The following is a 16,240-nucleotide window of genomic DNA, read 5'->3' on the forward strand; positions in this document are numbered from 1 at the left end:
ACACCTTGGAAGCTGCTTAGACATTAACTGGAGGCCTCTTGAGCCTCAGTTCAAATAGAGCTGCAGAGCTTGGGTCAGATTCACAGTGCCAAAGACTTGATGTGGACACATGTTCTGGTGACAGCCACTCTGCCCACATGAGAGTCCTACTTGGTTCATGTAAGAAAGAAGAAAGAAAGACACCACAAAGGCAGCACATCACACCTTGGAAGCTGCTTAGACATTAACTGGAGGCTTCTTGAGCCTCAGTTCAAATAGAGCTGCAGAGCTTGGGTCAGATTCACAGTGCCAAAGACTTGATGTGGACACATGTTCTGGTGACAGCCACTCTGCCCACATGAGAGTCCTACTTGGTTCATGTAAGAAAGAAGAAAGAAAGACTTTGTTCAGTTCCATCAAACAGTGAGGGAAGGGGCTAGAGAGATGGCTCAAAGGTTAAGAGCACTGACTCCTCTTGCAGAGAACCCAAGTTCGATTCCCAGCACCCACATGATGGTTAACAACCGTCCGTAACACACATGCAGGCAATACACTTATACACATAGAATAAAAATAATAAAATATTTAAAAATACAATGGAAGAATTCCACTAAAGACTGGCTGTGGGGAAAAGGCCCTCCTCAGGGCCCTAGGGGTGAAGAGGAGGGGGAAGCCAAGGGAGGAGGAGAAGGGAAAGCAGAGCTCTTGAGGTATCATCAGCCACTGGAAAAGCTGCCTTGACTGAGGAAAGGCAGCAGGTCTGGCCACTCACAGCTGGCTTCCTTGGGAGTATGTGCTAAGTTCCCTGCAAGGACGGTCCCCTCTGGTCCACCACCCATCCTTCCCTGCCAATCAAGCCTCTGTCAGCTCTCAAACCCTTAGTGGTAAATAGCAGCACCTCCCCCAACACCATGCAGCTCAGCATTGTGCTTTTACACCAGTCCAGCAGCTGGTGAGTAGTCAGGGCCCCTTGCCGCTGACCTTTTGCTACTGTGCAGAGGTCTGGGCTTCATGATAAGATCTAAGGGTCAGGGACCAGCACTGAGCATGTCACACCAGTACTGTTTGCATGACCTTATAGGGTTGGACCCTAGATCCATCTTAATTGCCTCATCAAAATATAATAAGTATCTTTACACAAATTAAATAATAATAGGAATTTGACATTTTCTTCATTAATCTTAAAAATAAGCTGACTTTACAAATTTTTAAACAAGGAAAAACTTGGGAATTGGAACGACAGTTTAGTGGTTAAGAGCACTGACTGCTCTTGCAGAGGACCTAGGTTCAACACCCAGCACCCACAGAGGCTAACAACCTTCTGTAACTCCAGTTCTAGGGGATTCAACCCCCTCTTCTGATCTCCATGGGCATTGCACGACACAGGTACACTCATGTAACATGCAGGCAATACACTTATAAAATAACGACAATAAATAAAATGTTTTAAACAAGCAAAAACTAATTCATGTTACAAACATCCAAAACATGTTTTGTGACAAATGTAGTGAAAAAACAAGCAAGAATTGGGTGGTGGCTTTGAGTGACAAGTGGCCAGAGGTCTGCACTGTGCTTGCAACCATGTTCCAGACCCGAGGGTATTCTGGTCCTCTGGCCAGACCCACACTGGTGCCATCTGGGGGAAAGAAGGTCATAGGACTCGTGTGAACCTCAGCTGTTGAGGAGGAGCTAGAAAAGAAATTGTTGTTGCTGATCTCCCTAGATGCTGTTGTCATCGTGAGGAATTACACGTGCTCAGAACTCACTTCTCTGATAGGTGAGCTCTTCTTTCCTAAGCAACTGGACTATATTCTGCATCAAACAGTATCTTAGGAAATGAACCTATTTACTTCTTTGCTTAGGAGGACAGGAAACTCCATACTGAATGCACAGCACATTTTTAAAAAGGATTTTATTATTTTTAATGATGTGTATCTGTTAGGAGGGATCATGGCACCCAAGCGCAGGTACCTGCTGAGGTCAGAGGTAGCAGATCACCCTGCAGTTGGAGTTAGTTATAGGTAGTTGTGATCTGATTGATCACTGCAAGAGCAGTACGTGCTCTCGGGAGCTGAGTCATCTCTCAAGTCCTGTATGGTACCTTTTTAATAGTCATCTAGAACTACGTGTCTGCATTTCTTTTTAGACTGTCACATGTACTGCTCAGAAGAATATTTGTGATGTGTATGAAAATAAGAAACACAATAATGGACGGGAGAGATGGTTCAGTGGTTAGGAGCACTGACTGCTCTTACAGAAGACCGGGGTTCGTTTCTCTAACACCCACATGGCAGGAAACAACTGTCTGTAACTCCAGTTCAAAGGGATCCAACACCCTATTATGACTTCTGCGGGCACTGCAGGTGCACTTACATATGCAAAATACATTCATACACATAAAATAAAAGTAATAAATAAAAAAGAAACAATAATAAACTCACACTAAACTCAAACCAAAGTCTTTGTCCCTAAAATATTCCTCCTCAAATCCATTTCTTTATCTTCAAATTACATTTTTCTTAAATTTTACATCTATGACTACTTTGATTTCTTTTACTTTTGGTCACCATATTATGTGTGTATGCATGTATATGTACTTATGTATGCATGTATGTGTATATGTGCATGTATGTGTGCATATGTGTGTATGTATGCACACGTATGTGCTATTGCTTAATTTTACTTGCTTCTAAATCTGATAAAATAATACATTCTGTGTACCATTCAAGAGATTTATGTTTCTGGAATTCATCATATTATTCTGTATAGCTGTGGTCCCGTGGCTTGTAATTGTCCATTTAAAGACTACTGTTACAGTTTTTAAGAAAGAGGACATGAATTTGGGGGTGAGGGAGGAGAGGGTGGATTGGAGAACAGATGGAGGAGGGCGAGTGAATCAAAATACATTGTATAAAATTCTCAAAGAATTAATAAAAATACCAATTTAAAATCTTTTATTTTGCTAGTTGATGAATTTAGGATGATTCTGCTTCTGTTACTATGGTTAATATTTCTGTGAACACGGATGCATTTTGTCTTGGTGCACATATGTAAAGGCTTCTATTTGTTACTAAGAGTGAAATTATTTGGTCGTCATATTTATGAAATAATACCAAGTCATCTCCCAGAGTGATTGTTCCGAATTACACACAGCCCAGCATAAAGAGAAAAAGTCCCGTCACCTTATAACCTTACCAACACTGGGTCATAAAACTTCTAAATTTTTGTCGAACTAGTAAATGGGGAAAAAAAATCTCGCAGTGAATTTTTTTGCATCAGCATTTTTCTGACCTCTGATGTGGTTGACGACTATTTTATGTGTAATTACTGTTCGTATTTCCTTTTCAAGAACATACCTCTTCATGTATCCCGCACATTTTCTGTCTGCTATGAATGTCCCTCCGTAGTGTGTGGCCTGGCTGCCCATGTCTTCCTGTGTTTTCATGCACAGAAGTCCCTAATGCAAATAGGAAAATCCTCTCCATGTTTTCCTTTGTGGTAGATGTATTTTGTGCTTAAGAAAGTTCTTTTCTACCCTTAGGTCATAAATGTGAAAGGGCACGTTGAAACAGCTTTCAGGAGACAAGGGAAGGTCATGATGCCTGTGAGCTACCTGGAGTTGATTTCTCAGTAGGTCTTGAGGTAGTGAGGCAGAAATCAAGTTTCATTATTTTCCATAAAAGCAACAATTAAGCCATAGCTCTGTACAAAGCAGTACCTCCTTCCTTGGCTGATCCACAGGGCCCACCCTGTCATAAGTCCAATGACATATTTCTGGTGTTAGTTTCTAGATACGCATTTAGCTCAATAGATTACTTCACAGACTGTTTATCTAGGTTTTTGATCAAAAAAACAAAACAATAATAACAACAGAAACTTCATTCTGACTCTTTCTCATGAACTGGAAATCTGATAGGACAAGTTTATAACCTCCTCGATGTCCTTCAGAAATATTATGGGTTATATATATCATTCATAATAGAAAATACGCTTATGATAAGGATTTTCAGAGTTTTTTTTATGATTTGGTCAGAACATAAGCTGATCATACAAATCTTCTCACAAACAACTATTCTAACAACCAAGAACAATTTTGATATGATACAGTCAGTCATGCTTTTTATACCAAATCTTACCAGAACCAAATGATAAGAATATAAACAGGTGTCAGTTTCTATTACTTCTTTATATTTTATTTATTATTTTATGTGTATGAGTGCATTGCCTGCCTGTGTAAGTGCACCCGTGTCGTACAATGCCCTTGGAGGTCAGAAGAAGGCATCAGATCCCCTGGAACTAGAGTTCCAGACAGTTGTTAGCTACATTGTGGGTACAGGGAATCGAACCTGGGTCCTGCGCAAACCGTGGAGTCACCTCTCCAGCCCCCGTCAGCCTATAAGCCCAACTATTAACTTTTAGAAAAAAATTTCTGTTGTAGTTAGAAATCAGCTCGTAAATGTTTTCCATCTTTATTTACCTTGTTGATTATTGAGTCTTTCTATACAAACACTTGCCTTAGTTCTGTTTTTATTTATAGTTTTTGTCGATCCTGGATTATTTCCCAAAAAGCTGCTTCTTGAAGATTTTTGTTACTAAAAATTACGTTTTAGGGGCTGGAGAGGTGGCTCAGCAGTTACGAGCACTGACTGCTCTTGCAGAGGACCCCAGTTTGATTCCCAGCACCCACATGGCAGCTAACAACTGTCTGGAACTCCAGTTCCAGGGGAGTCCGACACCCTCTTCTGGCCTCCGCGGCATTGCACGACACGGGTGCACTCACATACATGTAGGCAATACACTCATTCACATAAAATAAAAATAATAAATTTTTGAAAAATTATGTTTTAAAATATATTTTCTGTACAGTGGTTTCTGTTTATTTAATTTTTTAATTCTCTGTCTGGGCGATTGTATTGAAAACAAGGACAATATCATTTTCCCTCAGTGCTACGTCCTTTCATCTCTTTTCTTGTCTTGGTGCGATGGCCAGTGCTTAGAGAAACATCTTGACGGCTTGTCACACAGCAGACATTGTCTCCTTTCCCAACATTAAGAATTTGAAAACATTTATTATTGACTATGGTGACTATAAATTTTTATGCCTCTGATGACTCAAAAATGTTCTTTTCCTAATTTGTTCAGACATTTTATTAATTTAAAAAGTTGATTTCCATTATCTTTTTATGAGAACTTCCTTCATTAATCATCTGTAAATGTGAGGTGATTGTAATTGATTTCTTCTTATTAAAACAGATTTGCATTCCTGGTATGAATCTAAGTTATTGAGGATGAGTTATGTTTTAATATGTCACTTAATTCTGTTTCCTGTGTATTTTCTGTTTAGATTTTTGCTCTGTGTTCCTGAGAGAGATCAGGCCTAGCATCCCTTCTCATACTGTGTTCTGGTCTTGGTGTCACCGTGTCAGTAGCACCCTGAGATGCACTGAGGTCTATCCTTTTTTGTTTCTATTCTTTGAACCAAACAGATTCTGTGCAGTTATCCTTTGAAGGTTAAATTAAAATTGTTTTTTTTTCTTTCCTTTAGAAAAGCGTACTAGTACATTGATCTGGGTTTGTTATTTTTCATCTGGGAAAAATCTAAATTCCCTTAATGATTGTGGCATTATTTAGATTTGCTATATTTTTTCTTTTTTGTATTTTCATAAGTTGTACTTTTCTGGGATTTTATCCATTTTATCTAAGGTTCCCATCTTCTGTGTAAAGTTTTTTTTATTATTATCAGTTTTTGGTTTTTTTGAGGCAGGGTCTCCCTGTAACACCGGCTGGCCTAGAACTCGCTATGTAGACCAGGTTGGCCTTGAACTCATAGACATCGCCTGCCTTAGCCTCCCAAGTGCTGGGTTTGAAGGTGTGCGCTATCACACCTGGCTTATATAAAGTTTTTAATACTAATCTTTTAAAAATATTTATTATTTTATTTTATGTATGTATTGCCTGCATGTAGGTAAGTGCACCCGTGTCATGCAATGCCTACGGAGGACAGAAGAGGCTGTCGGATCCCCTGGAACCAGAGTTACAGACAGTTGTTAGCTGCCACGTGGGTGCTGGGATTCAAACCAGGGACTTCTGCAAGAACACCCAGTGTTCTTAAGTGCTGAGACATCTCTCCAGCCCAATTTCTTAGTGTAAACCCATCCACACTCCTGATATTGCGTCTTCTGACTTTTTAGTAATTCCTGTTGATTCTGCTCTTTTCCTATGACCTTAAACAAGTGGTTCACTTATTGATAATGAGTCCTTTATCATCCCTGATATATGCACCAAAGCTTTTACATTTCTTTAGCTTCATTGCTTTTGATATGCCTCATAAGTTTTATACGAGTGCTATAGTCACTATATATTTTACTTCGGAATATCTTTTAATTTTCTTGTTAATTTTTCTTTGATCATCATTGTTTAAAGGTAAGATAAAAATACCCATAATATGAGTTCTCTAGGAGTATTTGTTTTTACGTCAAACGTGCTGAAAGTGTGTCCAAAGCCTGTGCAGCCAAGCCTTCAGTATTTCGGAAGGAAGCATCACACCTGTAAAGGGACTGTCTTAGCAGCCTGATGTGATCTCCAGCACTTTTCACTTTGCTTGCTGTGGTCTGTTTGCTCCTTTACGAGTTTGAAAAGTAGAACATTGGATTACTGGTTATGAAAAGTTATAATTGTGCTGGGAGAACGACTCAGCGGATCAAGCACTGCACAGAATGGGGGCTTGAGTTCCATCCACAGCACCTACAAACAGATCATGGTGACCACTGTGTCGCAGCACTCCAGAGGTAGAAACAAGGGAGCGGGATGCATCTGGAATTGGCAAACTCTGGTTCAGAGGCAATGATAATCCAGTAAACGATTCAGGAGGCTATCCTGTGTCACCTCCGGGCTTCCACGCGTGCGTGCACACACACATCATAAATACACACATGTATGCACACTAACACCCATACACACACAAAAACGTTACTATCGATCTAAGAGTTTCCTTCCGCTACCGTACTCAGTCCTGTGCTGCTGTCATTGTGGATTCTTCTGGATTCCACACAGTCTCATAAGTTGTTTCAATTTCTATTCAGTTCAAAATATTTTCAAAGTATTCTTGAATGCTGGGTGTGGAGGCACGTGCCTTTAATCCCAGCACTCAGGAAGGAGAGGCAGATGGATCTCTGTGAGATCAAGGCCAGCCTGGTCTACACAGTGAATTCCAGGCCAGCTGGGGCTACAGGGAGACCCTGTTCCAGAACAACAACAACAACAAAAGATAGTCAGTCAGATTATCCTTGGGACTTCCTGACGGAACCATGGACTTTCAGAAATGTGTTGTCTAGTTTCCAAATATTTGAGCGTTATTCTGTCAATAATTTATGACTCTTCTGTGGTCAGAGAAGGAATGTGTCTGATGCCAATTCTTCCACATTTGTTGGTGCATGTTTTATGACACGTGACATGTTCTCTTGTGAATGCTCACGTGCCCTGGGAACCAAGGCGTGTTCTGCTTTTGATGGGTGAAGTGCGTTGCCTGTTTTAATCTGGCCAGGCTGACTGATGGTGCCATCGGTCTCCTCTGCTCCTGCCGAGTTGCTGGCTACTTGTGCTGTTGATACTGGAAGGGACTGCAGATGTCTGTCACCGAGGACCTGCCCGTCCTTTAAACAACACCAGCAATCCTTCATGTTCAGCACTTGAATTTTGGGATTATTTGCATCTTAACTTGAGAATCAACCTTGTTATCACTCTGTGATGTTCATTTTATTCCTGGTAATTTTTCTTCTCAAAGCATTATTTCCTGCGACCTTAGCAAGCTGGCTTTTCCTTGGTTCGCATTTGCCTGCAGGGCTTACTCATCATTTTACGTTGAGTCCGTCTGCAGAGTTGCATTCAAAGTGGATTCACTGTTGACATGGAGGGCTGAGAATAATTAAAACCAATAGAACAGGGACTGACCCTATTTCAAGTGATGAAAACTCTGTTTCTGAAAATTTCAGAGTTCATAAAAAGTTGGGATTTTGGGCCATTATTTCCAGAGATTTATTTGTGATCAGTGAGAAATAGACTGAGATGCAATTCAATCATATCGGGGATGGCACAAAACATAAACTCTGTGATTCCAACTTCTTCAGACTAGGTGCCACTTATGTGTGTCCTGAAATATGAATATAGGTTTTGATAAATACCCTAAAACAATGTCTAAGGAAGGTAGAATGGTGTGTGTGTGCGTGTGCGTGTGTGTGTACGTATGTGTGTGTGTGCGGGTGTGTATGTGTATATGTGTGTGGTGTGTGTGTGCATGTGTGTGTGTGTGCGTGTTTGTGTGTGTGTATGTGTGCATGTGTGTGTGTGCGGGTGTGTATGTGTATATGTGTATATGTGTGTGGTGTGTGTGTGCATGTGTGTGTGTGCGTGTTTGTGTGTGTGTATGTGTGCATGTGTGTGTATGTGTGTAGCATGTGTATGCGTGTACATGGTGTGTGTATGGTGTGCATATTATGTGTATGTTTGTGTGGTATAGGTATGTGTATATGGTATATGTGTGTTTTTGTGTTTGCCTGTGTGGTTGTGTATAGGTATGTATGTGTGTGCAGCATGTCTGTGTGATATATAGACAGAATTGGTTATTTGTGTGACCCTCATAGATTTGTTTGCCTGTGTTTTAGAAAAAGAACAGTGTTACAATTCTCTAGCCATGACTGTGGATTTGTCTTGATTCGTAGCTTTCAACTTCTGTGACATTTCACATTTTTATTTTGAGATTGTGTTAGTATAGAAGTAATTTCTTATGCCTTACTAGCAGCTGACAACTTTTATTAATTTCATTGATGTCCAATTTTACCCTTTATAACGCCTCTTACCCCAGGTCTATGGTGTGTGGTACAAACACTTCCATATCAGCTTTCTTTGATGCTGTTTTGAATACTACAGTCTCTGTATGCTCTCCTCTGTTCTTTTTTAACCTTTTCTTGTCCTTCAGTTCAATGTGTTTTTCTTATAAATGACATTAGCTTGTATTTGTTTCTGTTTATTTTTTTAACCTTCATTTTGTTTTGTGAGTCAGAATCTTGCTATGCAGCCCAGGCTGGCCTCAAACTTAATGTGCCCCCGTGTCAGCCTCCTGCGTACTGGGGCCACCGGTGAGCACCACCATCCTGGGCGTTTTGCTTTTTACACTTTTCTTCCAGTCTTTGGAGTCTTGACTGAGGCTCTGCTGCCGTCACGTCGGGTTTGTTTCTGGGCCCTTGTCCTCCGCTCCTTTTTCTCCCCCCGATTCCTTTGCTTTTGCTGATAAGTTCAGCTTCTGGTATTTCGTTTTACCTCTGTATTCGGGTTTCAGTTGTGCATTATTTTGTCGTTTTAGTGGTGACAACAGAAATCATACTTTTCCTTCAGATACGGTACCACTTCTTGAAGACCTCACGAATGTGAAGCCGACTCAGCCGTCTCCTCCTCTGTGTGCTGTGCCCGCCAACACCACAGTCATCAAAACCACAGTCGTGCCAATTCCTCAGTGCTCTGCTAGTGTTTTACACGGTTAGCCCCAATTCTATGCGCTCTTAACCTGTACATGTTGAACACCAGTTATGTGACAAGAAGCAGTTAAGGGTCAGTATTTGCTTTGGTTCATGGTCTGAGGGCACAATCCATCATGGCAGAGATGGTGTGGATGATGGGATGCGCTTGCTCACATTTTGGCTAAACCAGGAAGGAGACAGAGGTATGTCTGGAAGCTGGGGCCAGGCTTAAGCCCCTAAGAACTGACCCCAGGGGCCCATGTCCTCCTAAAGAGTATAGCCCCCTAAAAGTGCAATCCCTGCAGGGCCCCAAGTGTTCAGACACACGGCCTGTGGGGCGCATGTCACACTCACATCATAACTTGCATTTTTTTCTGGTGCTATTTTTTTCTACTTCTGATAAATTCTTTCCCCAAAGAAGTTAATGTATTTTTAATTCAATATGGTTGTATTTACTATCTAATATTTTAAGGGGAACATTTTTTCAGAGCTAGACAGATGATGGCTCAGTGTTTAAGAGCAGCGACTGCTCTTGCAGAGGACCCAGGTTTGGTTCCCAGCACCACATGGTGGCTAACAACTGTCCATAACTCCAGTTCCAGAAGGTCCAACACCCTCTTCTGACCTCTGTGGCCACTGCACAACACGAGTGCACTTACACACATGCAGGAAATACACTCACGCACATAAAATAAAAGGAATAAATGAAAACATTTTTGTAAAAAAGGTGCTTCCTTTTTTCATTGATGCTCAGAGCCATCAGGCCACAGAGGAGGAGTGAGGGGAACGGCATCAGGGAGACTGAGGACAGGTCCCCAAAGAGCCCGTGCACAGCTTGGCAGAGAAGGAAGCCGATGAAGAGACGACAAACAGCCACTGAAGGAGAGCTACCGAGTGGCTTCCACGAAAACCCCAAGGAAACCCAAGAAAAGGAGCAGCCGCCGCTCCTGTGCTCAGCACAGAGGACCAGCTGACCGGGATGTGGCTGCTTCCATGGCAGATGTGAAGGGAGCCTGTTGGAGAGACCAGGGAGCTGCCGGGAATGGGAAGGAGGTGGCGACCCTGGATGCGGACATTGGAAAACAGAGGCCCGGCTTGACCCAGCTTGCTCTTGTCTGTGAGGTTTTGTGCCTGCTGACTGCATACGCGGAACAGGAGGGGTTTAGATGGAGATCTTGGGGGGAGCTCCAGGCTTACCACTCACCCAAAGTTTCTCTTTCATGTAGTTTGACTGAACTCAGCTCCCAGAATGACAGAGGGGCTGAGGGCCAAGCTGTGCATTTCTAACACAAAGATGCCAGAAACCCAAGAAACTGCTCATTTCTACATTTCCGAAACTTGAAAGTAAACCCAAGAATCATCACAGGACTTATTTTTAATGAGAAAATTAATACAGGCATACAGTTACAAAATGGTTATGTGGAAGGAAAACCTACAATGGAAAAGCATTGTCTGGTTCCCAGAGGCGACCACTACCCACAGCTGATTTTGGAGCTACAAGCAAGTCCTACACTTTTATGCAAAAAACATGAAACACATTGCTTTCCCCCAATAAAACACCACGGTGATCATTCCTTGTCATCATCGTCGGGAAGATCCATCTCATTCTTTCTGGTCACTGCTCCTAATCCATGCGTATTATATTTATATTATACATTAAACAGCCCTCTAACGATTTTAAGTTTCTTTTTCATTTGAAAATTTCCCCTTCTAACAAACTCCCGGTAATGAATAATTTTCCAAACGTCCCTTGCTAAAGAGCTCCATAGAATAAATTCTTTGCAATAAATCTGCATTTTTCCAGTGTTGATAGGTAGCACCAAATGGCCCCCAAAGCACTTTGTCTGTTATGCTCTTCCGAGGGTGTGAGGCCTCTTTCTTGCCTTGCATCTTCATGGTGTGTGGTGTCTGCTCTGCCAGACAACCTGAGCCACCTGATTCCTGAGCTTCCAGACCAAGTCCTTTGTCCTGTGACTTTAGTCACAGTAAAGAGGAAGGAGCTAAACTGTTGACTGGAACTCAGTACCCCTGGGCCAGTCTGAAGCAGCCCCAGGCTCCCTGTTCTGCCCCTCACTGTGAAGGGCAATATTACCTCAGGTCAGGCTGCCGGGGGAGCTGGGTGGACCTCTCTAGAGGAGCAGGAGCTGCCCTGTCTCCCTCTGGAAGCCGTCACTTCGGCCAGGTTTTGGCTCCTGTGCAAGTGGCATTCCAAGGCCCTGGGTCACTCCTGCCCTTCTCAGCCCTCAAGCAGCATCTCTTCCTTCTTCCTGCTTTAGCAGATTCCCCAGGCCACCTTCTCTGCCCTCACTGCTACTGCCCTGCAGAGAGGTTCTCCTAGCCTCCCAGAGCACAGATGGCAGGGGGGCCATAGGGCATGGCTCGGTAAAGAGGAGAACAGAACGGGTGTTCTAGCTTGATGATCCGAACCTGTCCTCTCTTCCCACACCTTGTCTTCCCCCTAACCATTCCCAATAGGGGACCAGAGCCTCCTCCTTGGGCCCCAGCAGCTCCCCACACCTCCTGACCTTTACCTGGGCTCTGCAGGCGCCACACATAGGGCAGGGACCGCGCATCCCCCAAATGTCAAGTTGTCCTAAGGTCACAGCCCTCTTCAGTCTGCACCCCTGCCCCATCCTATCACTGGCTGCATCCCATGAGGCCCTTGTGAGCACGCAAGATGCATCTTTTAAACACCCTGCACTCATCCCTGTACCTCCCAGGAGCTTCGATAGCCACTGTTGTCTTGCAAAATCTTCCTTCGCTGAGGAAGGCCAGTCTTGAGAAGCAGGACGCAAGGAAAGTGCTGTTGCTGCACTTGTATCCCCTCAGTGTCTTAGTAAGAGCAGACTCAGATTCAGGAAAAAGAGAAAAATCCAGAAACAATTGTAATAAGAAAACTCCCCCTACAGGCATTTTGTGGTTACTACAAAGTAAACAGATGAAGGTTCTCTAAGTTCTTTGCTTTATCAGCAGGCCTACACAGTGTTTTCCTTTGACTTCTCAAAAACGAACCTGCGTCCTCCTGGCATGCAGCATCCCTTTTCCTCAGGGAGATGGATGATGCAAATGGGACGCTCCTCCCTCCCCGAGTACTCCAGGCCACAGCTGCCTCAAGTTCAACTGTGGCGCTAAAGGGGCTTTTTCGCAAAGAGCTGAAAATTATCCAGACGTTTTTATTCCTGCTCTTGTAAATTCTCTGGCAAAAGAACACATTGCAACAGGGGAATGTTTCATTGCTCCCGTCCTGAAGACGAGGAAGGAGAGTAAGAGAGATGTCTAATAAAAACCAGTTGTCACCTAGCCCTGGATGACCTTGGGAACAAACACACAATCGATAAATACGGGAAAGAGACAATGGCTGCTTGGCTGGGATCCAGAACTCAACATCTTACTTGCCTTGTTTTTTTTAGAAGCTGCTCTAATCTTGTCATCACCTTAAAATGCTCACACCCACTTATGTTTTAAGTCTCGCGCGATGTTTGTTTTAAATATTTGGTTCCAAATGAGAAGGGACGTTTGCCAGAAAATCGCATCGAATTAAATAAAACCATGCTTTATGCAAACTGGCCCAGCTGCAACCAGGGGAAAACTGATCTTCCCGTTTGTCCTGGGCACCACCAGTAGGGCCATTTACCTGTCCAGTTGAGGCTCTGGTGGGACAGGAAGTCCAGGCTGTAGTCATCCCAGGGGTGAGGAGTGAGGGAAGGAGTGACATTCCTTCACAAAAGAGCATTGCTCCCTCTGGCAAGCTGGTTACTGTGCAGTAACAGACATTATGAGTCTGTAGGTTGAAAAGACTCTTGGTTTTTGTTAACACGTTTTCAAACCACTAATTATTTCCTGCTGTCTTGAGGTGTTAAATACATAAACACATGAACTACTCAGCTTAAAAAATTAGGGCTTCATGCCTCTCCAGATGAGCCAGTGTGAAGGATGGTTCTATGAGTCTCAGTCCAACTCAAGCCAGGGCCACACACTGAAGCCATGACAGAGGCCATCAGGCCACCAGTTGGTAACCCCAGAATTTCCAAGTACATGCAGGGTGTGGGAAGCATGCTTCTTGGAAAGTTCTGGGAATCAGAGCATGGGGCTTCAAGTTAGCCAGACCCTCAGATCAACGGCCAGGGGCTCCTCAAGTTGCCCACCACAGAGGTGAACTCTGCCACCTGACAAGCTATTTGACCAGCAGCAGCCCAGGCCTCGTAGATGTTGTATGGACATAATAAGCTACATAGACACCTCTTTGTCCTTTGTATATTTGACCCAGTCAAAAGGTGCAGGGATCACGGTGAGCAGGGCTCCCCAAATTGCACTGATTTAAGTCTCTCAACAGTGTCAACATTCCCCCACCCTGTGTGTGTGTTTATGTATGCATGTTCATATGTGTGCAGGTATATGTGCACATATGTATGTGTGTGGAAGCCAGAGGTCAACCTTAGAGCCATCAGCCTTGTTTTATTAGAGACAGGGTTTCTCGCCAATCAGGCCTTGTAGAGCAGCAAGAGCCGCCGTGCCAGGCGAGGTCGGGAAATCACCTACTTCACTCTTTGATCTGCTAGAAAGGCAAGGTAGACAAGCTCAGAGACCCAGAAGGTTGGTGGTTCCAGGATGATCCAGGGCCCTGGAGTGGCGTCATGTGGCCCAAGTGGCTTGGCAGCAGGGCCAGAGAAGGACAGCTGGACCAGCAGGGAGGTTGCTGAGAGCCAGCAGCCCTCCACACTGTGCAGATGCAGGGAGGGGAGGCGGGACACTTCTGGCCTCTGTCTCAGAGTCTCTTGCTTCAAGGGGATTTAGCCTCCATTTCCTAACATAGCTCTGCTCCTAACCTGGAGGAAGGAGGCCCAGCCCCACCCACAGGTGCTCCTGATTCAGTGGAGAAGACCAGGACATGGGATCATTTCCTCTTTATTTCTAATGCAGATGGAACACCAAGATGCGTCCACGAAGCACAGGAAAAGATGGTCAGTGTTGACCGTCATTAGGGAAAGGAACCAAAACCATGGTGAAACCGTCAGTGCCTCACACCCTTCAGGAGGCTTGATGTCCATGGCGTTTAAAAAGTGCTTTTAAGTAGGAAATGGGACCAATTATTTTGTGCATTAATTTTAAAAGCAAAACTGATAATAAAAATGCAAAATAAGTATCAAGAAACCCATTATTTTGCACTTTCTAAAACATTAACAAGAAAAAGGTAAACAACACAATGAGACATCATCTCTCATGCCCTGGACTAGACTCGGAATCACATTTCTGAGTGTGTCTTTAAGGGTGTTTCCAGAGAGGTTTAACTGCGGAGGAAAGACCCACCCTGGATGTGGGCAGCCGCATCCCATGGGCTGGGACTGAATAAAGAGAACACAGAGAAGCACAGCATCCCCTGATCCCCACTGCCCATCCCACTGAGATGTGTGGAGTGGATAGCCGTCAGCCTGCAGCTGCCTCTCCTCCACGCCTTCCCCATTGTGATGACCTACCCCCTCCAACTGTGAGCCCAGTGAAACCCTTCCATCCCAAAGAATTAAAAGCAAAGATTCAAAAAGATGATAAACGCTGTACATCAAGGTTTATCTTAACATTATTCACAACAGCTTAAACAGACAAGTGTCCACTAGCTGATTCGTATATTTTTTAATGTGTGAAAATGATATGAAATTTAAAAGGTTGACATTCTGAGATGTGTGTTAGTGGACAAACTTTGAAAATAACATGTTCAATGAGGATCCAGATGCAAGAGGGCAAATATGTGATTCCACTAACACGAAGTAGCCAGCGCAAAGGCATCACAGCAGAGGAAGGGCTGGGAAACTAGAGAGCCACTGCTCAAGGGGCACAGGTTCACTCTGGGAAGATGACAAAGTTCTAGAAATAGATAGTGGTGATGACCATTACATGGGGAAGTGTCACTGGGCCACTCTAAAGCGGTTGCACAAGGAATGTCATGTCAGGTATACTTTACCACAACAAAAAGTTAAAAGAAAAATAATCTTAAGAGCCAAGAAACGGCTGAACTGATGAACTGTGAAGAGCCTGACTCCTGTCAGACCCTTCTCCTACCCCGGTAGGAATGACTTCTAGGATACTAAGCTTGTTTACAATAATTTGTTACAAGGTCTTGCACCTCTTGAAACCTAAGGAGCTTGCTTTAATCCTTTGTGACCCTTTCTTGCCTTGACCCAGAATAATGTCTGTATCAGTGTGTGTGTGTGTGTGTGTGTGTGTGTGTGTGTGTGTGTGTGTGTATGTTTGCTGCTGGAGGAAGTGGCAGGCAGATCTCTGTGAGATGGAGGCCAACCTGGTCTACATAGCAAGTTCCAGGACAGCTGGGGCTACAGGGAGACCCTATCTCAAGAAATGTCTACTGAGTACATTGACCACAGAATGAGAGCGTGGTGACATGTTTTTCCTCCTTCACTCCAACTTACTTGACTTTCTGTGTCCCGAGTAAGGACAGCAGTGCATTTTTTTGTTTTCAGACACCCCGTAGCATGTGCTAGGAAAGAACTGGCATTGTAGACCTTCTAATAAGAGCCAAGCCTGGCCCAGCCACATGTGATTGGAAGGCAGGTGAGTATGAGGAGGTGGGTGGAGAATGGCTGAGAGGTTCACAGATGTACCAGGGCCCTCCCTGGGAGCTCAATCTCCTGAAACCAGCTGCCTGGGGGAGGAGATGAGGTCTGGGAAGGATCCTATTCTGCGTGCTCTCAGAGTACCCAACCAGAGCGAGACAAGTCCTCCCTGGCTATCAGAAA

Source organism: Nannospalax galili, unplaced genomic scaffold, assembly GCF_000622305.1.
Source record: "Nannospalax galili isolate Female #2095 unplaced genomic scaffold, S.galili_v1.0 scaffold810, whole genome shotgun sequence".
Taxonomy (NCBI): domain Eukaryota; kingdom Metazoa; phylum Chordata; class Mammalia; order Rodentia; family Spalacidae; genus Nannospalax; species Nannospalax galili.